The 26,703-nt window shown below is 44.0% G+C and overlaps 1 long non-coding RNA gene across 1 annotated transcript; it reads right to left on the reverse strand.

Annotated features, from left to right (window-relative positions):
• Window positions 1-359: 359 nt before the first annotated feature.
• Window positions 360-24,852, reverse strand: LOC115093272. The gene is made up of 3 exons (XR_003857262.1): window positions 24,785-24,852; window positions 1,283-1,373; window positions 360-686 (listed from the first exon to the last, which is right to left on the reverse strand). It is a non-coding gene; the product is annotated as an uncharacterized LOC115093272 (long non-coding RNA).
• Window positions 24,853-26,703: the final 1,851 nt, after the last annotated feature.

A 26,703-nucleotide genomic window follows, 5' to 3' on the forward strand; every position in this document is an offset into this window, starting at 1 on the left:
TTTACAAATTTAAAAACAAAAATGGGATGAGGAGGGTCAAACTAGGGAGCAAGCAAGTAACCAAACCAAAAACCCCAGGGAATTAGGGACAGCCACAGACTAAGATTTAGGAGTCTGCTCAGGATGGCTGTTGTCTAGCAGCAATATTTTGCATTGCCACAGCCAGACTCTGCAGGACCTGACCGTTGGCATATGCCAATCTGACCAGAATCCCAAGGGATTCCTGCATCTTCCTTTGGTTCTCTGCTAGCATCTACATCATGGCTTCAAATTGGCATTTAGACTCTTCACTGGGAGCATTTTCTCTTGTCGAAGAGCCTCTTTCCAGCCACTGTGGAGTGGATGATGGCAGAGGAAGCAGAGGGGAATGCGGGTCTTCCTCGGCCAGCAATGGCTGGCCAATCCCTAACTCCATGGGCAAAATGGGGAGAAGTCCCAATGGGGATGGAGATGGGGAGAGGGTCTGGGGGCTCTTGAGTCCCGGGGTGTGCCTGCTGGGGCGGAGGCGCAGGACCATCACTGCTAGTTTCTTGAGTGATGGATGGGGTGGGGGAGGAGCATCCTGCTCTCCCCAATGGTGGCTGCTGTTGCTTCCATGGGATCTAGGGCTGGGTCCTCACTACCGCCATCTGCTCCATCTTCTTCCTCCTCGTCCGAGGAGAACAACGACAACAAAGAGCTGGTATCTGTGAAGATAAAAGCAAATGTGTATCATGTTATATGCTCACCTGCTTCAGCGTATGATGCACAAGTTGGCAGAAGAATTGCGTTTTAAGGGAGAGGTAAAAGCAAAGGGAAGCGTTGTTAGGTATGGCACAACCCAGTCATCAAGATGCTAGCTTCCATATTGATAGGTGAATGGACATCCAGATGACTGATGTGAGCAGGATGACAATTGATGGAACCTACTATGTGTTAGGAGGTAAGGGTAAGAAATGTGCAGCACAGTTGACAGTGACCTCTAGAGATGTACATAGCAAGACATGTAGAGTCGAGATGTTACACATTGTTCTACTGCACCAGAGCCCTATTTCCATGGACATCCATGTTGGAGTAGGAGTAAAGTTCCTGAAAGCATGCCAGCTAGGCTAGAGGGTGTCTTTCCTAAACTATTTCTGGATAATGGAGCCTGTGATAGAGAGATGTGTGAAGGAGGATTAGTGTAAGGTGAAGGCTGAGACCAAGTGTGGCAGAGCTGTGAACGATTAGTGTGGTACTTGACACGGAGAGGACATAGATGAAACTTGTTGACAATTTCCAGTTGGCCCGAGGAACATCTTACTTCCAGCCCCATCCTGCCGAGTGCACAACTGGTCTAACCAGTGCCTCTTCTTTAGGCACAGTTCCCGGGGCTGCTTCTTCAAGTCTTCAATCTATAGGGCAAAAAAAGATGATACCCATTAACAGTGCACTGTTACTGTCAATGTGAGTGGCATAATGGTATGTTACTATGGGTTATTAATTGTTAAGATATGAATAGCTGTAGGGCACTTAAACCTTCCCCTAGTAACCCCCCTCCATGCACAGCTTGACCTTCTCTACCCATGCCCTCACCCCCCTCAAGCCCCCTCCATGCATGACCTGACCCTTTCCACCCCCATTACCCCCCCTTTACTTATCCCACGTGGGTAGGAGGCACCACCAGCCATTTTTGTTCCTCCAGAGGTCCCAGCGTCCCCTGGCACAAAAAACAAGTTTGCTTTATTAGCTACCACCAGGAACAGCAGCCTTTGGACATCCCTGGTGGAAAGATTTGGCTGTTGTACAGGCCAGCTGCATTTTTGTGTCCAACACCCCTGCGGATCTGAAAGTTGGTGGGTCAAATAAAATTCCTGCCTTTGGCCGAGTGCGCCCACATATGTGTTTATGTATGTGCACGCGTACTTTTTTAAAAATTAGTCTGTTGGATTGCAATTAATCTAGAGAGCTAATTCATGATTGTGCTACATCTCTTTGCTCAGCCTTTCACCAGACCACTATTTTCTGGGAGATATGTGTACATTGCGATATTAAGATTTTATTTAGCGATGAGTTTGCAATCAGCTATTCATTATTTATCTGTAAATCGTTATGAACCAATTGCCAAATCTTCAGTGCATGTGAAATAACTAGGCTGTTGTGGCTAATGTTCCTGATGCTTGGGTGAGGGTTGAAAAGAGTAGTCAACTTAGTATCATTGGCTTGGTGTCTCTCAAGAGAAAACCAAATTCCTAGCCATGCATTGCAAACTTTGTAGACTAACCGACCAAATTACACTTGCAGATTTGGCAATCCCCTACTGCTTCATATTTTAGGGAGACAAAGTGTTTGTAACTTAATCCTAGGTCTCTTTTTATTTCATACAAAACTAATAATGCTACTATTCATTTCCTCAAAAGTTTCAGCGGGAATATAACAGCATAAGTTGGAAAAAGTTTAGCAATTTGATTTATTCTCCCTGACCATGTTAAGTAAAGATCTACCAATAAACCATGTTCTTTTTTAATTTTATGAATCTCTTTTTCTCTTATCTTCTTCTTCCCATTGGATGTCAAGGGCAAGTGCAAGAATGGTTTTTAGTGCTTGATGTTGTTTCTGCAGTGCCTATTTGATATTGGTTCAATACGTCCTTGATGTTATCTAAAAATAAATCAGAGTGAAAATGCTCAATGTATCTGTGAAGCTTAATTTAAAGAGAAGGTTGATGTCCCAAAGTTTTTTTTTCAAAGTACTAATCAAAACAAATTAATGTACAACAGGTCCATTCAATTCAATCAATCAATGACTAGACATACTTCAAGCAGACGAATAGCCACTGAAGCATAAAGTCACACACATTATAAAATTTGCTGTTTTTTTGTTTTAGCCATATGAAGCAGCTGTAAGGAAGAAGGGTGCATTGATAATTTTTTCCCCTTATATTTTTTCTTTTGTTTTTTGTTTGTTTTCTTTTTTTAATTTAAAATGAAATAATCAAATTAAAAAAAAAAAAAAAAAAAGCAAAATGAAAAAAATGTCAGATCCAAGCCCCACAACCTGCCCCCTGCCACCAAACTGAAATATAAGCAACCCCATGGGCCTTCCCCAGACCTCTTTGGGCCCCTTCCTTGTATCTTACCCCATCCGTAGGGGAAAAGGGGACAGAAACGATTCCCACTGGTTTTGGCCATGTAAATGCCATACTTCAAAAAGGCACCGGCTAATGATCCCCGCCCGCTTTTTACCCATGGATAACTAAGATATGAAAGGGTTACTTGAGGCAGTGGAGGGGCTCAATGGGGAAGAATGTGGGAAGCCCATTAGACTTTTAAACAAAAATTTCATGGCATGGATTCTTTCAGTGGGGGAGGGAGATGAGGGTCCGAGGCTGGCAGCCTGCAATTGGGAAACAAAATTTTTTTCTTTTGTTTTGTTTTCAAAATGAAATGAAAAAAGAAACTTCAATAAAATGTTCCTATTTATTTCAAATGAAAGCACAATCCTACTATAAAAATGATTGGAATTGTCCCACCATAAATCCCTCCAGTGGAATGCCTGCTGTTGAATGTATCCCCTAGAGACAGCTAATTTGGCAAAACACAGCCGGTGTTGGAGACAATTTTGCAAACTATAATAATCAGGCCTGGATTTGCCAATAGAGTGGCAAAAATGTGGGGGTGGCAGGTCTGCTGAAGATTTGCCGCCTGCCAGCTGTACTGAAACTCAGCAGAGAACAGCGTTCTGCTTCATGCTACAACCCCTCTTCTCCCAGACAGCCTACACAGGAGAGAGTGAGACTAGAGCACACAGTACAGAGCAGCTCTGCTGCCTAATTCAGCCCTTCTCCATCTGTCATTTCCCCTGCCCCTCCTGACCTGTGAAGAGAACAGGAATTTAAGGGGCAAGGCTGAAGCAGACAGATCAAGTGGGACAGAGTTAGTGAGAGCTCCTTTTAGGTTTACTGCTCACGGGAAGGCCCCGCAAGTAGCTTCGCTTACCCACTGCAGTCCCGACTCTGCCTCTGTAGTCGTTGCGGTTGGAAACTTCGCCAATCCCCAATGCCACCGCTTCCGACAGTGTCCTGCTAGGCGCGCACGCATCTCTGCCGTTAAAAGGCCCATGGTGGGAAAGCCCAGGCGCCCTTTGATGATGTCATTGCTGAATGCCCTATAAAAGGGCTCTTTAGTCTTGCCTTCGGGGACTTCGCAAGGCTTCTTAGTCACTTGTCTTGGTCTTCTGTGGTCATCAGTTCCCGGTCTCCTGAGGTCTTTAGTGGTCCTTGATCTGGTCCAGGTCTCCTGAGGTCTTGTCTGACCTGGATCCATCTTTGCTGGATTAAGTATTCACAGTCCTCTTGGTTTTAGAGTCTTGTTCCAAGTTTCAGAGTTCCAAGTTCCTGAGTCCTATTCCTGGTGTTCAGAGAGCTTGTTCTAGCCTGTGGTCCATTCAGGTCTTCAGTGTCCACCTGGTCCTTGTCTTCGGTCTTTGCCTTGCTTCTTGTCCTTGCCTGGATCCTTGTCTTCAGTCTTCATCTGGTTCCGCATCGTCACCTGAACCTCTGTTTTCAGCCTGCTATGGTCTTCAGCCTTGATCCTGGTCCTGCATCTCCAGCACAGCTCCACTTCAGTCTTCAGTTCCAGCTTGGTGAGGCTGCAGTCTTTGTTTCGATCTTCAGAGGATCATTGTCATCACCTAGCCCATGCCTGGATACGTTTACCAACCAGTGATGTGAACCACAGCCAACCCCGGGGTTATGTCATTCGTATCGTGGCACAGGAGCTCACGCATACCTTTAGTCTGAAAGTTCCTTTCAGAATGGCCAGAGGGCTATTCCTAGAGACCAGCCCTGGCTGCTGGTTCTCTGACAGCTCTTTAATAATAAATTGTCAGCCTATTCTCGATCCTGTAAGAATCAACCACTATAGGGTATCCCTTTAGCTCTTCCAATGTAGTTTGTTTGTCTGCACATTGTAAGGACAGAAGAATCTCGGTGATACTGTGGTTTATACAAGTTTGTTCCTAGGGATTGAGGAGGGACTGATCATGATTGTTGAGTTTAATTATCAAAATCCCAAGACCTTAGTCCCATATCTATTAAGTACCTAGCATTACCTGTCACTGTAGTCAATGCTCCATTCCAATGTGGCCTATTGTGGCCTATGGAAGAGTGAAGCCTGCACTGCCCTCCACTGCCTCCCTCTATAAGTGATCCATGAGTGCCAAAGTCATTAGTCCTACTGGCCACTCTCCTTGATTCCTGTTCCCCCATTCCCTTTGGAGATTCCTGTCATTGCTGCTGATCCAGGCTGGCAGGAGAAGGAAAGCAGTGGCAGTGCCTTGGACCATGTCCTCCTTTGCCACCAGGGGCCCCAATTACTGCTTTACTATGTAGGATACCATAGTGCTGCATGATTCAATGCAGGAGTAAGGATCCAGGTAGCAAAGGAGAAGAATGTGGCTCAAGACACTACTATTGTTTTTCTCCTTCTGCCAGGTTAATAGTATTGATGGAGATATGAGATAGGGATAAGAAAGAGATCATGGGTGTGATGGTCTAGAGGAGGGACTGGAAGGTAGATTATTCTGGTCAGGTGAAGGAGGAGCTGAGAGAAAGGGATCTTTGGGGAAGGAGAAAGTGATTATTGGGGGGTAAGGAGGGACTGGGGGATGACAGCTGGGGGGAATGAGGAGACAGTGTTTGTGTGTGTGTGTGCGTGAGAGAGAGTAGGGATCATGCTGGGTGGGTGTGTGTGTCATATGCCAGATTGGGTGGGAGGTTAGAGGAAGGAAATAGAGCAGGACTGAAGCAGGGATAGGAAGCCCCCACCCTAACCCCCACCCACAGCAGTTTGGATTCCTCCCCCCCCCTTCCTTTTTATTGATCTTGAATTATATCCCCCAAGATCCTGGACCTCCCTTATTTCCTACTGCTCCTATTTTTGGACATTATATTTTATGTGAATTAATGTAGATGCTTTTCACATTTTACAAGTCTGCTATGATTATAAGTACATGCATAACTTTAAGCTTCAATCTCTATTTGGCTATGCAGAACTCTTAATCATTGAGATCCAATACACTTTAATTTGGATTGATTAGTACTTTAAAAACGTTTGGGTCATCAACTGTCTTTAAATTTGAGCTCAATGTCATCTATCCATCTTTTACATGGCTTTCCATCCATTTTTCATTGTGTGTAAGTATCACAACTGAGGGTCCAGCTAAGGCTGTGGAACTCCCCACAGGGCTCAGACTTCAAGGCAAGGCAGAACAGATCTTCCACCTGGACCAGCTGTCTCCCCCACATGTTGGCGGCCGGCAGGATTTAGGCTGAGGCTGGAATCAAGGTGCAGGCTAGAACTTGAAAACAAGGACTGGAGACTGAGGCAAGGGCTGAGCACATGTGGAACTAGGCTGGGCAGACTGGCAGAATTAGGAGTGTGCATTCGGTCCCTACGTATTGGCAATCCGCAACGGATGTTGCCATATTCGTTGTATTCGTGGGGAAGCGAAACGTATTGCTTCCCCACAAATACAATGTTGGACCCCCCAGGGACTTTTGGCCAGCTTGGGGGGGCCTCCTGACCCCCACAAGACTTGCCAAAAGTCCAGCGGGGGTCCGGGAGCGACTTCCTGCACTCCAGCCATTGGATGCCAGTACTCAAAATGGCGCCAATCACCTTTGCCCTCCTATGTCACAGGGGCTACTGGTGCCATTGATCAGCCCCTGTGACATAGTGAGGAAGATCTATAATGAAGTCTGTGGCTATGTGAGTCCATGATTTTTCAGGAATGAGTAAAGGTTGTAATAACCCACAGGGTCGCTGTCATGGAGTCTTTTGAGCCATGCAGGTGGGACAGGATTCAACATATCTCTATCCGATCTCCATTGCGGCCACCAGTAATGACGAGAGATAAGATTTCTTGTTCAGAGTATTCTGGGATGTCCAGCGAGGTGGGAATCAGGAGCCCAATGAAGGACCCTTTGTCTCAGACACTTGGGTACCACTGTTTTCCCCAAGGGAACCGTAAAGGTAGCGGCGAGTACAATTCGAGCCGGGTCAATGATATGACGAGGTGGATCAGGGGTGTCGTCAGGTAAAAACCATCTAGATAGCGCATCTGCACGTATATTCTTCTCTGAAGGTCGAAAATGTAGATTGAAATTGAATCGACTGAAGAAGAGTGCCCAATGGGCTTGCTATGGGTTCAGATGTTGAGCTTCTGATAGATGATATGCCAGGTTCTTGTGATCAGTGTAAATGGTAATAGTATGCTTGGCCCTCTCCAAGAGGTGTCGCCATTCCTCAAGGGCAGACTTAATTGCCAAGAGTTCTCAATCTCCTATGGCGTAATTCCTTTCAGCTGGAGAGAATTTCTTAGAAAAATAAGAACAAGTTAGTGGTCTCCCCGACTCCGAAGTTTGCAGCAGGATAGCACCAACTCCTAGGGCTGAGGCGTTGACCTACAGGGTGAAGGGTTTAGTAGGATCAGAGTGTTGCAAACAAGGGTCTCTCACAAATTCCTCCTTTAAACGTTGAAAGGAATGAGTAGCCTCGGGGGACCAATTATGAGTTTGAACTCCTTTTCTGGTCAACGCAGTGAGGGGGGCTCCAGGGTAGAATATCCTGAAATAAATTGACGGTAATAATTGGAGAACCCCAGAAACACTGTAATGCCTTGAGACCCACTGGTTAGGGCCAATCTAAAATTGCCTTGAGTTTCTCTGGGTCCATGCATAAGCCATTCCGAGAGACAATGTATCCCAGAAAGGGTAATTCCTCTTGATGAAACAGACATTTCTTCAGTTTAGCACAAAATCTGTTGTCTCGGAGGCATTGGAGCACTTGCTGTACATGGATCTGATGTTGGTCCTCTGTTTTAGAAAAAATTAGGATGTCATCCAGGTAGACAAGGACGTGCGAATAAAGGATATCTCGAAAAATATTGTTGATCATAGCTTGAAACATCGTCTGGGCATCGCAAAGTCTGAATGGCATTACTAAGTACTCATAATGCCCATCGCAGGTGTTGAAGGTGGTTTTCCACTCGCCCCCTTCCCTAATTCGGATCATCAAGAGGAATTACCCTTTCTGGGATACATTGTCTCTCGGAATGGCTTACGCACGGACCCAGAGAAACTCAAGGCAATTGTAGATTGGCCCTAACCAGTGGGTCTCATGGAATTACAGCGTTTCTGGGGTTCTCCAATTATTACCATCAATTTAAACTAATACCTATAAACATCAGTCCCCCTCCCAAGTTCGAAGTCGGCCTATTTAAATCCCTCGACCTACAAATCTGCCTCATCTATGCTCCCCCCCCCCCCCCCCCCCCCCCAGCCTATTGGAACATAATCCTTCACCTCTCATAGAACTCGTTTCCAATAACATAAACAACGAAAAACCTGCCATCCTATTGGGTGATTTCAACCTCCACGTTGATTCTACACCCTCCTCACCATCCTGTGAAACCTTCATAAATGCCCTTCATGCCCTAGGCTTCACCCAAATCATTTCAGCCCCCATGCACAAGGCAGAGCATACACTTGACCTCATCTTTATCAATTCCTGCTTCCAGGTCACTTCACCCCCCACCTGCACCCCTATCCCGTGGTCTGATCATGCACTCATTGAGACTCAACTCACTGCTGACACCACTAACACCTGCAACCGTACTCAAAACAATACATCCTTCTCCTACCGTAAAACTTGTACTACCGAGGAGCTTACCACAGCCTTCTCCGAATCACTAAACAAACTTGACTGCTCCATCCCCTGATACTGCACTCAATTCATGGGTCAGCCTCACCCATGATATCGCCAACAATTTATGCCCCCTCATCACACACAAGCAACGCACCTCCCCCTTTAACAACAAACCCTGGTACTCCAAAGAGCTGCTACAAATGAAACACAATCTTAGACTTAAAGAAAGAGCATGGCGCAAAGACCCAAGCCCACAGCTTTCCGCTGCCTACAAATCCTACCTACACTCTTATCGCCATGCCCTTCAAAACAGCAAACGTGACTACTACACTGTAAAGATCCACCAATACACGTTCAATCCCAAAGCCCTCTTCTCCTATGTCGCAACCCTCACTACTCTCCTTACTCCCACCAGCACTGATGAAGAAGCAAGTTCGAAATGTGAAGAACTCGCGCAATTCTTCCATAACAAAATAGCCAACCTTCTCCGTTCTCTCCCCCCTGCAACATCCTCCCCCCTGCTCCTCCCAGCCCAATCACACACCCCCTCCCCTCCCCCTGAAAAATTCATTCAACACCATAGAACTTACATCCCCTAAGGAAATCGAGACAATCCTTAAGAAATCCAAGCCTGCATCCCACCCCTCCAAAACCATTCCCACAAAAACCCTACTCTCCATCCCTAACATTATTGCCCCTCCTCTAGCAGAGATTATTAACTGCTCCCTTTCCTCCGGATCAGTTCCTGATCCCCTCAAGCATGCAGTCGTCAAACCCCTACTCAAGAAGCCTTCTTTAGACCCTAAAAACCCAGCTAACTACCGTCCCATTTCCAATCTCCCACTCATCTCTAAAATCATGGAGAAGGTTGTAAATAACCAACTCATGGATTACCTAGATGACAACGACATTCTTCATTCATCACAGTTTGGTTTTCGTAAGTACTTAAGTACTGAAACCCTCCTTCTCTCACTCACTGACTTTCTCCTCATGGGCCTTGACCAAGGCCAAAACTTCCTCCTTGCTTTCCTTGACATCTCTGCGGCGTTTGATACTATAAGCCATGACCTACTCATCTCACGCTTTGCCGACATCGGCATCGCCGGCACTGCCTTACTATGGGTCTGATCCTAACTTTCTAACAGACATTTTTCTGTAAAACTAGGCACTTCTGATCCACCCACTTCACCCTCTCTCAAGGTGTCCCCAAGTTTCCTCCCTTTCCTCTACCCTTTTTAACATCTACCTCCTCCCTCTCTGTCACCATCTATCAGATCTCGGCCTCAAATTCTACATATACGCAGATGATGTCCAAATCATCATTCCAATCCAGGACTCTCTAACTGCCACCTTAAATTTCTGGGAAAAATGCCTCTCCTCTATCAACATTTATCTGACCTCCCTTCAGCTTTCCCTCAACACCACTAAAACTGAGCTCCTCCTCATCCATAACCAACAAACTTTCAAGCTCTCTCCCTCCGACGACCCTATGATCGCCTTCATATCTCAACCTTCTGTACGAAACCTTGGCATCCTAGTTGACACACATCTGAACTTGAAAAACCATATCTCCTCTGTCATTAAAGGAGGTTTCTATAAACTCATGGTTATTAAAAAGCTCAAGCCTCTACTCCACACACACGATCTTAAAACTGTTGTCCAAGCCACTTTATCTTCTAAGTTTGACTACTGCAACTCCCTTTATCTTGGCCTTCCCCTCTCCACCATTAGACCTCTACAAATATTACAAAATGCTACAGCAAGGATAATTAGCAATGCCCGCAAATTAGACCACATAACCCCTATCCTCAAGGACCTACATTGGCTCCCCATTTCACCCCGTATACTTTTTAAAATCCTTACCATCATACACAAAGCCATTCACAAAGATAATTTCTCATGGCTAACTGAACCTTTGAAACCTACACAATCCTCCTGCCCCACCAGAATGAATCGTAAATGCACTTTACAAGTCCCCCCCACTTAAGAAAGCCCGACTTACAGCCACTAGAGATCGTGCATTGTCGATTGCTGGCCCCACTCATTGGAATACTCTACCCCCCAATCTCCGCCTGGAGCCATGCCCCTTCAAATTCCAAAAAATGCTGAAGACGTGGCTCTTCCGTCAGGCCTTCCCAGATTAATTCCTTGCTGACTCCTTACCTCCTCCCCTTGATCTCTTGATGTCATCCTCATGGTTCCAATGTAACCCGCTGAATCCTCCAATTATTGCAACCCTGTTGCACTTTTGTAAATTCTCCATCCCATTATAGTTTATCACTCTTTACTGGTTTTCTTTCTATTAAGTTTGCTTCTTCCTTGCTTCCTATTTCTATTTATCGATTGTCCTGTTTTCCCCCTCCCCTATTTATTGTAATTTCCACCTTTTGTTAAAATGTAAACTGATATGATGTGTATTTTAATGTCAGTATAAAAAAGCTGTTAAATAAATAAGTTATAGGTCCCCCAGAGGTCAAGTTTCATGAAAATCTGTGTGCCTTTCAATCGAACAAAGAGTTCAGAAATAAGCGGAATGGGATACCGGGTTTTTCTGTGATGGCATTTAAGCCTCTGTAGTCAATACATGGTTGAAGGGACCCATCTTTTTTCTTGACAAAAAGAAATCCAGTTCCTGCTGGTGAGGAGGAGGGTCTGATAAATCCCCGAGCCAGATTCTCGTGGATGTACTGAGTCAAGGCCTCTGACTCTGGTTCCAAGAAGGTGTAGACTCTTCCCCTGAGAAAACGTTTTCCCAGAAGTAGTTCTATTCCACAGTCATAAGTGTGATGTGGAGGTAAGGTCTCTGCTTGTTGTGTGCTAAAGACGTCCACAGATTTGGTGTACTGATGTGGTAAATCAGAAGGCACAATCACTGAGCAAGAGATTCAAGGCATGGGTAGCTTAACCCTAAACAAGCAGTTCTGATGACAATAAGAACTCCAGCTAACTAACTATAAAGACCCCCATTCCACCCGGGGTTGATGTAGCCAGGGTAGACCTAGGATTACCTGGTTTACGGAAGAAGGAAGCACGTAAAATTGAATGGTTTCCAGGTGGAGTAACCCCATAGTCATTTTGACTGGTTTGGTGATAAGAGAAATTTTATTCCCTAGTGGCTGTCCAGAGACTGAGGATACAGTAAGAGGAGTTTTCAAAGGTTCCATGGGAATGTGATATCGAAGAACTAGATCTTCTTCTATAAACTTGCCAGCAGCACCGGAGTCCAAGAAGGCCTGGAAATGAGTAGTGTCTTCAGCGATGGCTAAAGTTACCGGAATCAGGATTTGTGGAGAGGAGGTGGTATGACCCAGGAAGGCCTTTCCTACCCGTCCTAGGCCCGGGAGTTTCCCAATTTGTTTGGGCGTTTATTGACAAAATGACCAGCTCCAGCAAAGTACAGGCAAAGATTGTTCAATCTTCGATGCTGCCGCTCTTCGGGCGAGATTCAACATTGGTCAATTTGCATCGGCTTCACACTGCTCGGCTGAACCTCAGACGTTTTGGGAACAACAAGTGGTTGCTGAAAGATGGGTGCCAGCCAAATAGGTCACCTGAAAGCTGCCCGCTCCCAAGACCTCTCCTGGAAGCGGAGATCCAGATGAACTGCCAGACGTATTAATTCCTCTAGAGATTCTGGTGGTTCCTGAGCAGCTAACTCATCCTTGATGGCCTCTGATAAACATTGACGAAACATTGCCGTAAGACTGTCCTCACCCCAGTGAGGTTCGGCAGTGAGGGTACAGAATTGGATGGCATATTTCCCTACCGAACAGGAGCCTTGGCGGATCTGAAGCAGATCTGATGCTGCAGTAGCCGAGCGCCTGGGCTCATCAAAGATTAGCCGGAAGTCTTTTAGGAATTGATCTAAATTATTCAACAGAGGGTTGTCCTGTTCCCAGAGGGGTGATGCCCAAGCCAAGGCTGGTCCTTCCAGTAGGGACAAAATATAGGTGACTTTGATCTTGTCCGAGGGGAACAATGAAGATTGGAGTGAGTAGTGCATACGACATGGATGTATAAAGCCCTGGCACTGCTGAGGATCTCCATTGAAATGAGGAGGAGGTGGAAGATGTAGCACAGTGTGTGGTGGTGTAAAAGGAGCCGGGGTTACTGGTGGAGCAACAGCCAAGGCATCCATGTGAGCAGCCAATCTCTCCAAGACCCCTGTCACTTGATCCAGCACTCCTTGCTGTTGCTGGACTCGTGAGGCCTGTCCAGGAATGGCCTGTAAGGCTGTAAGATCTACAGGATCCATGGCCTCAGCTAACTGTTACGGGTCTGACGGTGGATCCCAATGTAGAATAGCAGTTTTACCTTAGACCAGACCTGGGTGAGGCAAGAACTCAGGAACAGTCCGGTCCAGAGGCAGGCAGCAAGCAAGAGAACAAGGTCCAACACAGTCCGGGTTCAGTGCAGGCGGCAGGCAAGAGAAGGTCCAAGTACTATCTGAATCCAGAGGCAGGCAGCAAGAGAGCAAGCTCCAAACACAGTCCGGGGTCAGGGCAGGCAGCAGGCAAGAGAAGGTCCAAGTACTATCTGAATCCAAAGGCAGGCAGCAAGGGAGCAAGGTCCAAACACAGTCTGGGGTCAGGAACACGAAGATCAAAAGAGCAAGCCCACAAGAGCATCAGCACAAGCAAGCCTGTAGCCGAAGCAGTGCTGTGCTGGAAGTGAGGCTTTCAATATCCGAATTTCCCGCACTAGCGTGGGGACTTCCAGGAGGGGCTGATGACACGGCATGGTGGGAGGAGTCATGATGCAGCTCGTGCCGGCTGCGCTACAGCTGGAAATGCCGTGGAGTGGTGGCACCAAGGGGGGCAGCCAGCGCCGGATCTCGCCGAGTGGTGACACAAGCCATAAAACATCAAATTACACTGGTAAACAAATTTCTGTGAATATTTTGTTTCCTCCACAACCTTCGGTGAAGTAAGTAGATTTTAACAAGCTGAACACAAATATGCATTTATTATGTCTGTATCACGCTCCGTTTGCCAGAAAAATGAGATATACATTAAGCATTGTTACGTGTCTATAGCAGCATAAGCTATAATGGCAATGTTGGCATCAGAAAACAAAATATGAGGAAGTAATAGTCAGTTATATGATCTTTCTATTCCCTCCATATCATTGGGATGGCAAACGGCATGGATGGTCACACACCTTTCAGCCAAGCTCGCAGACTACTGGCGCAAGATGCGCAACATATATGAGGAGCCCATGCTCTGTCCTGGTCACCAATTTTGCACCCGAAGTATAACTCGTATGCCTTCTTAATGAGTGCAGTCATACTCCTTTTCTGTGCTTTCAGAGTAAACTCACCACAGATATAACAAAACATGTCACGGCTATTACGAAATTGGTGCGACATTTCATAAAGTATATGAAATTAAGTCCACAAGGTTTAAACTCAACAGTTTTAGCAATACGATTTGCTCATTCACACAGACGTTGCATAGGAGACTACTCATTGCTGCTGCTGCTTATATATGGCTGCGTCGTCATGGAAACAAGTTGGAATCTTGCAGCCGAGCTGGGGCTTTCCCGAGCAAGTTCTGGCATGATCAGGCAGAGTTTCTTGGTGTATTTTTTAAAAAGTTAATCTCTGTTACATGTTACATTGCTTATGGCCGTTACTTATGGCCATCAAAATATGACATTAATTTTAAAAATCATAGAAACTACTGTCCAGCAAGAAAATATATGTATGCGAGATTATGTTTTAAAATTTCACAATTATTGTAATTGGCCGTTTCTCAAAAACCTTACGCGATGTACAAATTTCAAAGTAATATCTGTGATCAGCATCAAAAAAATCTATTTGGAACACCAAAAAGCTTGAAGGAAACAAAAACTTTGTTTACCAGTGTTACCTCCTAAGAACATAAGAACATAAGCTATGCCATACTGGGTCAGACCAAGGGTCCATCAAGCCCAGTATCCTGTTTCCAACAGTAGCCAATCCAAGTCACAAGTACCTGGCAAGTACCTAAACATTAGATAGATCACAAGCTACCATTGCTTATTAATTACCATCATAGCAGTTTATGGATTTATCCTCTAGGAACTTATCCAAATCTTTTTTAAACCCAGTTACACTAACTGCTGTAACCACATCCTCTGGCAATGAATTCTAGAGCTTAACTATGTGCTGAGTGAAAAATAATTTTCTTTGATTTGTTTTAAATGAGCTACTTGCTAACTTCATGAAGTGCCTCCTGGTCCTTCTGTTATCTAAGAGAGTAAATAACCAAGTCCTTTCATGATTTTGTAGACTTCTATCATATCCCACCTCAGTCATCTCTTCTCCAAACTGAACAGCCCTAACTTCTTTAGCCTTTCCTCATAGGGCAGCCGTTCCATGCCCCTTATCATTTTCGTCACCCTTCTCTGCCCTTTCTCCAGTACAGCTATATCCTTTTTGAGATGCAGTGACCAGAACTGCACACAGTATTCAAGGTGCAGTCTCACCACAGAGCAATACAAAGGCATTATGACAACCTCCATTTTATTTTCCATTCCCATTTTAATTTCTAACATTCTGTTTGCTTAGTGGGCTTTAGTGGGCTGACAATTTCAATGTATTATTCACTATGACGCCTAGAGCTCTTTCCTGGGTTGTAACTCCTAAGATAGAAACTAATACTGTGTAACTACAAGAGTTATTTTTCCTTATATGCATCACTTTGCACTTACCTATGTTAAATTTCATCTGCCATTTGGAAGTCCAATCGCAATGCCCTCCTGCAATTCATCACAATCTGCTTGAGATTTAATTACCCTGCATAATTTTGTGTCATGTGCAAATTTGATCACCTCCCTTGTTGTAGCCCTTTCCAGATAATTTATAAATATATTAAAAAGTACCGGTCTAATTACAGATCCCTGAGGCACTCCACTGTTTACCTTTTTTCACTGTGAAAACTGACCATTTAATCCTACTCTATTTCCTGTCTTTTAACCCACTTGCAATACACAAAAGGACATCACCTCCTATCCCATGACTTTTTAGTTTTTTTAGAAGCCTCTCATGCAGGACTTTGTCAAACGCCTTCTGAAAATCCAAATGCACCACATCTACCGGTTCACCTTTGCCCACATGTTTATTCACCCCTTCAAAAAAATGTAGATTTGTGAGGAAAGACTTCCCTTGGGTAAATCCATGTTGGTTTTGTCCCATCAAACCATGTCTATCTAAATGTTTTATGATTTTATTCTTTATAACATTTTCCATGATTTTTCCCGGTACTGAAGTCAGGCTCACCGGTCTATAGTTTTCTGGCCAAGTCCAAGAGCCTGTAGGGAGATATCCCATGTTTTGCCACTGAAAGCACCAAATTTGAATCATAATAGCCAAGAAGTATGCAGGCAAGTATACTGACAGGCCAAAACACTGTCACAGCTAAAGAAAAGAAACTTTGCCCAGATGAAGACTTTAAACCAGAACTGAAGGATGCTTATCAAGATCTACCTGTTTGTAAGAACCTGTGTAAATAAAACCAAAGCAGAGAGACAATGCAGCAATGTATGCTCATAAGCTGAAGTCCAGTGTTGGTCAAGGGAAGTCCAGAGGTTAGAAGGACCCCCCATCCTTGGATGAAGGGGGAGCATTCTGAAATGGAGAAAACACTGACTCTGGCATAAAGCTTAGCATACATGGCAGGAGAAAAGGGGAGTGGAGAAAAGACCTGCAATGTGGCAAAGAGCCTCCACCCAATAAATGATTATGCACACGCTTATGCATATTTATCAGCTGGAAAGTATAAGATGGGGGGGGGGGGGGGGCAAATAAGGAAAAGGGGGCATACCTGAAGCAGCCTAGCACCCCTGCTATCAAGGAGGGAAAAGACTAGGTGTGACCAGAAAACCGGAGTGAGGAGATGCCCTGCATAGGGTCAGATGTTGGCATGCAATCTGAGGCAGTGAGGAGCTGAGAGCAGCCCAGCAGCTCTGCCAGTGCCAGACCCAGAAGCAAGCCTCTTTCCCAGACTGCCCTGCAGATATGTCAGTACAGATCAGGAAGTAAGCTTTCTCCCCTGCCCACATTCTCCAGACTTCTAGCCAGAGTCTGCTTCAGAGGTAAACTAGGAAATCACCTGAAGTTGGGACGAGAGGTAAGTAAGTTAGCCCCAAGTATTAATAAATTAGGCAGGCTACGTTTTATTGCATGTTTGAAACCACCCATGGTACAGAACTTTATTTAGGTTAAATTGGTGCTTAATGGCCATGATGTTAGAGACAGGAATTGTTATTATCTTCTAAATGCTAAATCCTGCCAAATCTTTTTTTTTTTAAATTTAATCTTTATTGGGTTTTCAATCACTCTTACATGATTAATAATTTTCCTTAACAAATCAAAGTAAATAAATGTGCAATTCATATACCCACAGATAAATTTCCACAAAATTATACAATTATTGCACTATTTAAAATATAATGGGAGCCTTATAACCATAAACATTTAGAAAAAATTTTAAATATGGAGATTAGGAGGACATATTACTTTTTCTAACCTTAAATCCTGCCAAATCTGATAAATAAGTCTAATCCTGAGGAGAACACGTTGTCTTTTTCCTGAATTTAGGATCGTGAAGTGGGAATGGAACTGGAAGTATCCTGTAGCAGACAGGTCCCTGCACCCCTAAACTTGCTTATAATCTGGAGGTTACACCAAGATAGGATAGGCCACACCCATCTGCAGAGATGATGTCAGATGCACAGTTAGTTTTAATAGAATTAGAAGATGAGGTGCTAATAAGATGACAAAGGTTTTCACTAGGAAAGAAGATGTGCAATGTCAGATCTCTAGGATATGTGAGAATTTTAAAAGCCATACCTAAAATTAGGAAATGTTACTAATTTCTACCTTACCAAGTTGACATTTTTGGTTAATGAATCTAAATTAACCCTTAAGACATTAGCTGAATATGCTACCACTTTACAAAAGAGAATTACTGCAAAAAGATCTCACATTCACAGGCACTAAATCAAGTGTTAGAAAACGATATTAGTCACCTAAGGATACAAATGGATGATGATACTGAAAAATGCTCGCTGCAGGAAGGAGATTGAAAATTAATGGCAGCACAGAATCAAGAACTAACAATGAAAATACAAGCCTTAGAAAAACAGATCACTGAAGGTCAGCCCAGACTCTCATTTAGATAAGCTACCTGCATACCTAGAAAAATTCAGGAACTGCAGGAAATGATCAGAGAGTAAGATAGGTAGATAAATTCAAGCAAAGCTGCAGATTGTGTTCAGAAATTAGAAATGGCTATTAAAACCCAGCAAGAAGAGTCAGAAATAAAGATTCAGTCTTTGAAAAACCAACTAACAGACCTCCTATTAGGAAAACAGAATAAGCCAGTCTGCTATAGATTCCTACACAAACTATTATTATTTTATTATTAAAATTGTATATACCACCTGTAAATTGTGGTAACCAAGCCAGAATACCTTGCTTGGTCACAAATGCAAACACAAACGGTCCCTCAGCAAATACAGAATAAAAACACTATAAAGTAAAAACAGAAATGTGCAGAGAAAAACTGAACTGAAAACCACAAGAAGCCAAACTGTATGCAATGCAATAATAGAAAAACAAAAACGCCATCAAACCTCATAAAACAATAACAAAATCACAAAATTTATTTAATCAATCATAATGCTAAAACTATAGAAAGAAGAAATATTTCAAAAACAGCTGATGAACAGATTCTCCAATAATTAAAGTAAAAAAAAGTTTTAAAAAGTTTTCAAAAACCCAATAAAATATTTAAAAACAGACACATCAAACATCCAAGAATTAAAATTAATAAGAAAAACAGTTCCCCACTCTCCATACCTGAGATTTTTTTACTTCCAATCACCCTGTGATTGTTGTGAATTGGAGGAAGGGGGGTGCACGAAAACTTTCTTTTTCACACACACACAGGCTTGCATGCACAAAGACTCTTTCTCACACACATACACACACACAGGCTCTCTCATAACATAGGCTCACTCTCTCTCACACACACACACACACAAGAAAGCTGCCTCTCTCTCACACACACACAAGCAATATCTCTCTCTCTCTCTCTCTCTCTCTCTCTCTCTCTCTCTCTCTCTCTCTCTCTCTCTCTCACACACACACACACACACACGCAAGCTGCCTCTCTCTCACATGCACAAGCTGCCTCTCTCTCACAAACATACACACGAGCAAGCCGCATCCCACTCATATACACATACACACACAGCCTTGTTGCCATGCTGGAGTCATCTCCCTGCTGGTGGGGAGCAGGAACCTCGTCAGCACGTCATCTAGTGGTGCCCACAGGGTCCTGCCAACACTTTATCTAGCAGTGCCCACAGAGTTGTCTTCCTGCTGGCGGGGAGTAGAAAGCCTGCCTGCACATCTTCCGTTGCACCCACTGACGCGGGATCCTTTCATTGTTGGCAGAGAGCGGAAATCCCACCAGCACATCTTCCAGTGCAGCCTTAGGGTCCTGTCATTGCTGATGGGGAGTGGGAATCCTACCAGCACATCTTCCAGCAGCGCCCGCAGAGTCCTTTGTAGGTGGGGAGTGTGAATCCTGCCCAGCACCTCATCCTGTGGAGCCATGGTCTTCCTGTCAGTGGGGTGTGGGAACCCCGCTGTTGTTAACATGCCAAATATAAGTTGAGGGTGAGGGGACTACTGCAGGGGTATTTGGGGGCACACTTGCTGCCGCTCCCAAAATTTGTCTCCTGAAGCAGCCACATCACCCTACCTCATTACAGAACCTTCCCCCCACCCAGTGACAGGCAGTATTATTTTATGGCTCATAATGTGATAAGAAACTGAATCCTTTTTTTTTTTTTTATCAGTTCCAAAGCATCTTAGCATTTTAAGTGGTCTAACATGGCAAACACGTTCATTACTGTGGTCAGTTTCCATTCATGGATTGATGTTAGAATCCATATTTGGCACTGTTAACCTTGTTGGTATAGAAACAGTCTGGATATAATTGGCTTCAGTACTATTCATAGGTATATATTTGTGGGAGAGCAAGGATGCAGTCTATCCTAATACTTGATTTGCTTTAATGCATCTTTTATTGATTTCTCGATCAAACTTTATATCTTCTGTTATGGTCATTGCAAGATACTTAAATTCATATGTTTGTTTGAGTTGTACCCTGTTTATTGTTACATTCAAAGCTTCCTTTTGCTTTCCTATTGCCATCACTTCTGTTTTATTTATACAAATTCTTATGAAGTGCTCTTTAGCTCTGGAGCATAACTTTCAAAGTGATTTATGCACCTAAATTGTGAGTCAGAAAATGGCCCTTCCACACCTCAGTTGAAAGTCCGCACATTTTCGCACATGAAGTTAGCATGTAGCACATTCAGTCACATTGAAAATGCAATCCATGCGCATTATTTTCTGATCCTGCCCATCATGCATTTTCAAGCCCGTGCATTATTTCCCTTATAAAATCCATGTATATCGCAACCAGATACAAAGGCTTGCAGGTAATTTGTGTCCACAGAAACATTCAAAGGAAAAAAAAGTTGCATACTTTCTGATGGAAGATTGGTGCAAAGTGTATGAGTAGAAAATGCCCACAGACTTTGCCCCTGAGTGGACAGCTTGAAAAGTGCTCCCTATCAAGGATACTCAGCTTATTCAAGTGGATCTGAAGTGTTTGTTCATTTTTTGCTGTGAAGCAGGGGTGTAGCATCCATAGTGCACAGTGGTGCACAGGCACCACCTACTTTTAAAGGGGTGTGGCATGCACCACCAACTTTACAGGCTATCCTCCCCCCCCCCCCCCACACACACACATACACTAGGATTGCCAACTGTCTGGATTTTTTCCGGATTGTCAGGATTTATGCTTTTGTGTTCAGAAGCCAGAGACCCTGCTGAAAAAACGGAAATTGTCCCGATTTTCATCCTCAAACTTCTGCTCTGCCTGCAGACTGCAGCATGCATGTTACCCAATCTCAGTGAGCAGGGGTGGGCCAATCAGGCAATTGCCCAGGGAGCCAGCCAATAGGGCACTAGTTGCCTCCCTCCAGATTTGATGGCAAAAGAGGGAGCAGGCTGTGGGGCCATATGGCAGAGCCAATCTGCCGGTGGCTGAAGAAGGGAAGAGGCCGCAGGGCTGCTGGCAGAGTCCAAAAACACTGGTGGCTGAAGGTGGAAGGAGGCCACTGACAGAGCGCAAACCACCGGTGGCTGATGATTTCAGGAGCTCGCAGGGCAGCCGGCAGAGACAAACCACCAACAGCTAAAGATGGCAGAAGGCCGCAGGGCCGCCATGCACAGCGCGGCCAAAGTGAATTAAATCAGAAGTATTGGGGAGGCCAGCAAGTGTGTGTGAGAACTTGTGCATATATGTGTGAGGAGGGAGGAGAGTATGTGAGAGCTTGTATGTATGTGTGAGAGAGCATTTGGAGCTTGTGTGTGGGAGAGCACGAGAGAGTGTTCGTGTGTATGTGTGTGTGTGTGTGTGTGTACAGGAGATTATGTGAATGAGAGATAGTGTGTGTATGGGAAAGCATGTGAGAGAGCTTGCGTGTGTGTATGAGAGAGTATGAGAGAGTGAGAGCTTGTGTATATGTGTGAGAGATCATGTGTGAGTGACAGATTGTGTGTGTGTGTATGAGACAGCTTGTAAGAGAGAGGTAGTGTGGTGAAGGGAAGAAGATGGGAGAAGAATGAAGAAGCAGAAAGAGAGACCCTGATAAAGGAATTAGAAGACCAACAAGGGGAAAGTGGAAAAAAGAGACTGGGACCAACTGATTGGAAAAATAAAATCAGACAACAAAGGTAAAAAAAAGTTGAGATTTTAGCAATTGTGATATGCCATCTTTGGGAATGTAAATTATTATATTTTTTGTATTTTGCTCTTTCTTTAAAGTTCCACAATTCAGTCTGATATCCTACGCTTTCTATGTTGGTTTTATCTACATGCTCCTGTTTCTAATCTGTAGTCCCTTATCTCTGTATTAGGTAAGGGTTAGTCTGTGTTCTGCCTGTTTGTGACTGAGGTGTAGTTTTTCTGTAGAGGTTTGTAGCAGTTCAGATTCTTCTGTTTGGCCAATAGATGGATATTAGTGTTCCAGGGTTGGTGTAATATGTGTATTGCTGCCTTTTCCAGATAAGGTTGCTGCTATTTGAATCCTGAGAATTATTGCTGTGATTGTATGGTATGGCAAGATTCTAGATATCTTGTTTTTTTGAGGGTGTTTGTGTCTCTTCACAAAATATTTGGCAATGGAGGGAATTTGTTTTGCTGAGATGACACCAGAATTTGTTTTGCATGTTTGATTGTAATGTGAACTGTCCTAATTCTGTTCTGCACCTATTCTTATATTTCTTATGATTATAGCTATTTTATTGTAGTTATGATGATCTCTGCCTTTCTAGAGGATTCATGAAAGAATACATGGATATTTGTTTTATTACATGATTGGATTTGATGTTTTTGTTATATATTCTTTGTTTGCTTTTTACATTAAATTATACTTGTGTATTTATAAACTGCAATAAATATAAAATAAGGTAATATATGTTAATAAGGATTTTTCACTGTTAGTAAGTGCTTGAAATAAGTGAGTTAAATAATTTTTAAGTTCACTCATGCAGAATTCAGGTGCACTCTAAGGCAATATTTATTGATGAGTACAACTAGTACTGCCCACCCATGTTATCCTTGAGCCCACCCAAAACAAATCAGTTCTGGTTTTTTCACTGGTATGAAAGAGAGAGAGAGAGAGAGAGAGCCTGCATATGTGTATAAGAGAGAGTGATGACTGCATGTTTATGTGAAAGCCTGCATTTGTATATGAGAGAGAGAACGAGCCTGCCTGTGTGCATGTATGAGAGAGAGAGAGAGTAAGCCTGCATGTGTATGAAAGAGAGCAAACTTGCATATATGTGTGTGAAAGCCTGCATGTGTATGAGAGAGTTAGTGTATGTGAGAGCATGTATGTGAGGGAGAGAAAGGGAATCTGTGTGTGAGCATGTGTGTGAGGGAGAGAGAGTGCATGTGTGTGTGTGTAAGTGAAAGTGTGGTGAGAGCATGTGAGGGAGTGTATGAAAAAATGAATATGTGTGTGTGTGAGAGAGAATAAAGTTTGTGTGGCTCCCCCCAATCCACAACAATCTCAGGGTGACTGGAAATCAAAAGATTCCAGGTATGGAGAGTGGGAAATTTTTAAATCATTTTTGGATACTATTTTGCAAAATTGTATTATGTTTGAGAAATATTAGAACAAATTTATCTGAGTTTTTTATTATTGGATATTCTAATCAGCTGTTTTGTCTTTTTTTTAATTAGAAATGCTTTTAATATTATGAATACTTGTTTACACTTCTTGATTTTATTTATTGATGATTTGTGAGGAATGATGGTTTCTGTTTTTCCATTGTTGTACTGCATAATATATTTGGCTTGTTGCCGTTTTAAGTTCAATTTTTGTTGGCAAGTTTGGAGTATTTGGAGGAAGAGATGCCAAATTACTAGTCTGCCCTGGGCACCAAAATATCTGTCTGGCCTTGCCTTAGCCTCTCCTGCCACTGAATGCCCCTGGTTCCTTTCCCTCTCCCCCGTCTGTTGGTCCTGCATGTATGTGACTGTCTGCCCTCTCTCCCCTGGGTTCCATCCCCCGTCTAGAGCATAGGAGCTGGAGACTCCTGCTGCTCCTGTCTCGCTGCTGCCTGCCTGTAACCCAGCTTGTCTCCCTAACTTGCTTAGTCCTATCCTTCTCATGCTGACCACCTACTGCAGCTACCAGTAAGGCTTGATAGCATTGTTGAGGATCAGGAGTGGACACTAGCACTGCAGTAAGAAAGATAAATACTGTGGGTTTATTGGTGGGATTGCTCCTCCTAACTGTTGAGTGTTGAAGTTCTTGGCCTTGATTTGGGGGTGTTAGAACATAAGAAATTGCCATGCTGGGTCAGACCAAGGGTCCATCAAGCCCAGCATCCTGTTTCCAACAGAGGCCAAACCAGGCCACAAGAACCTGGAAAGTACCCAAATGAGCACATTGGTTCCTTATGTGCTCCACAGAAACAGGCTTCAATATTACAGTTAACAAACCAAACCAAAGATCAAAATCAAAAGGGGGAGAAGACCAAGGAAAAGAGATAGAGGAGAAGGGGGGATGAAAGGGAGGGCAGGAGGGCTACCAGATAAAGCGAGAAGGTACAAGGCAAACAATAGGCAGAGATATAAAAAGAGGATGAAAGAAATGAATAACAGTACACAAAATCATACAATTATATAGTATTAGGAAGGCAGATCTTGAAAGTAGTGGTCAACAAATCTCCACATTGCCAGCCAGCCATGAAGTAGTTGGTATCTTCCAGCTGCTTCTTTCTCATAACTATAATATAAGCAAACTATATACCACCAAAATGTAACATTCAAATTAGCAGGATGTTTCCAATTTAGTAACACCCATTTAACTGCAACAGAAAATAGAAAATCAAGCAACTTATCTTGAGACAGTGATAAGGGAGGTTGAACAACTAAGGACTTAAGAACTACTAGGGCATATGACATAGGACACGTCAGATGCAACATGTGAGAAATCATTCTCCAGACATCTTGCCAGAATCTCTTAGTATCCAGGAAATGATAAAGAAGATGGGAGAGAGCAGCCTTGGGAGCCTTTCAAGTCCAACAGAGGTAGGGAGGAGATAAACCAGTTTTGAACTTGGTCCATGGCATCCAGAACGCACAAAGTGCTAAAAAGAACAGGGACTGAGTGAGACGAGCAGAAAAGGACACATGTTGAGATTTCAAGTGGATGGGGAGTGCCATACTGCTGGGCTTTAGCTGGGGGTGGGAGTGGTAGGGGAGCATTGAAGAGAAGTCTGTGCATTGCAATTCTGCTGGGCTTAGGCTTAGGGAAGAGGGGGCACTAGGGAGAAGAAATGGGGGTCAAGGACAGGAATAATAGATTTGTGTGGAAGCAGAAGAGCACAATCGGTGAAAATTTTACTCAATCCATCCAAGTGTTTGGAATTTTCATAGTAGAAAATTGGCAACTCTAACATACACACACACAAATCCCTGCCTCCTGGTTTCTTCTATGCTCTCCCAAATCCATTCTTCCCTTTTCCCAAAAGTTACCTCGATGTTGTTGTCCTTCAGCTCAAATACAGGTGCTTCCTCCCTCCTGCAGCCTCACAGTGAAAAACCTCCTGCTTGAACTGTGAGGCTCTGAATCTAGGGAGGCCTGCATGGTTCAAACATCTGCTGTTAGAACTGTGTGACCCTGTGCATTTCTAACAGCAGATGATTGAACCATGCAGGGCTCTGTAGATACAGAGTCTTGCAGTTCAAAAGAGAAATGTTTCATCGTGGGGCTACAGGAAGGAGGAGGTACCCGTATTTAAGCTGCAGCCTGACCAGCTTAGAGGTGCTGTTTGGGGGAGAGGGAGAGAATGGACAGTGTAGGGGGGATGAATGGGACTGAGGAGGACATCAGGGGAAAATGGGAAGTTGGGGGGGGGGGGGCAATAGAAGAAGAATGAGAATCAGGGACTGGGGGGTAATGCAGGGAAATGAATGGGAGGCAGGGACTGAGAGGATGGATTTGGGGACTCAGGGAGAGCAGGTATTGGGGTGGAGAGCAGGAGAAGAACAGACATGGGGAGAGCACGGGCTTGTGATTTGGGGGCAGCATTAAGTGCTGGAATGACAGAGTTGGGGGGCAGAGCAGGGACTTGAGAATGGTGGAGAGCGGGGATTTAGTGGGGCATTGGGGACTTGGCAATTGGGTGGTTTCTAGTGGGGAGTGTTAGATTGGCTGGGGGGAGTTTGAGTGAGTGTGTAAGATGGGAGTAAGAGAAAAAGACTGAAGGGTGTGGAAGGATTGAGAGGTAGTGTGAATGGCCTGGAAGACTGAAGAACTGGTGAAAGACAGTGGAAAAGGATTGGGGGTCTGTGGAGGGGTGAGTGGAAAGGGATGGGTCTGTGAAGGGGATGATAGGTGGTGGGAATGGGGCTGGGTAGGCGGTGAAACAGAATGCCAGTAGGGGGTGAGAAACAGAAGAATGGGTTAGAGGCCGTGGAAGGAGCAGGGCCTGGTGAGGGAATGAGAGCACAGGAAGGTGGATGAGTACAGAGAGTGATGGAAATGGGGGACTAGGGAATGGGTGAAAGACAAGGAGGAATAGGATGTTGGAAAAGGAGTGAAAGACTGGGAATGGGAGGACTAGAGGGGGGTTGGGAGATGGAAAACTGGTAGATAGATGAGAGGTGAATAGAGGGAGCCTGGAACTGGAGGGTTAGAGAGAGGATAAGAGGGGTCAAATTTAATTAAGAATGGATAGACAGGCAAAGAAGATATAAATGGAGAAAAAGCTGAAAGGAAAGGATCAATACCTGAGATAGATTAGGGAAAGAAGGGAAGAAGACAGGAAGAGAGAAGAAATTGAATGAGGAATGGAGGAAATGCATTTCTGTTTCTTTTTCTCTGGTGTTGCACTGAAATGCAGAGCTGAGCTTCTTAGGGTTTCCATTTCAGTTATTGTCTGCATTTTTATGTTTTTAATTTGTGATCCTTTATTTTGTATTAGGTAGGGGTGGTTTGTGTTGTGTGTGTATGTGATTGAGATGAGGGGTTCTGCTATCTGGCTTTTCTGTTTTTCCAATAGAAAGTGTATTGGTGTTCTAGGGCCTATAGTAATATTTGTGGTGCTGCCTCTTCCCAGGTACAGTTGCTGTTTGAATCCTGGGAGTTTTTTTTTATAGTTTGGCAGGTTTTCTATTTAGGTTCTGAATGTCTTTTTTGAAGTGGGGTTTGTTTTTTTAAGTGTTTTGTGTTACTTCAAAAAGCTTTTGGCAGTGAAAGGTGTTTGTGTGGCTGTTAGCAATATGACATGAGAATTTGAATTATTATATATATATTTTTTTTTTGTTTGGTGAGTTGATGCTGGCCTGCCTTTTGGAGAGTGTATTCCTTTTGGGTACCTTAGTAGGGGCGGTGGGGCGGGGGGGTGTATGTCATCCCTCACCTCAGGCAGCAGATTTCCATAAGCAGTTCC

The sequence above is a fragment of the Rhinatrema bivittatum genome, chromosome 6 (assembly GCF_901001135.1).
Source record: "Rhinatrema bivittatum chromosome 6, aRhiBiv1.1, whole genome shotgun sequence".
In the NCBI taxonomy this organism is placed as follows: Eukaryota; Metazoa; Chordata; class Amphibia; order Gymnophiona; family Rhinatrematidae; genus Rhinatrema; species Rhinatrema bivittatum.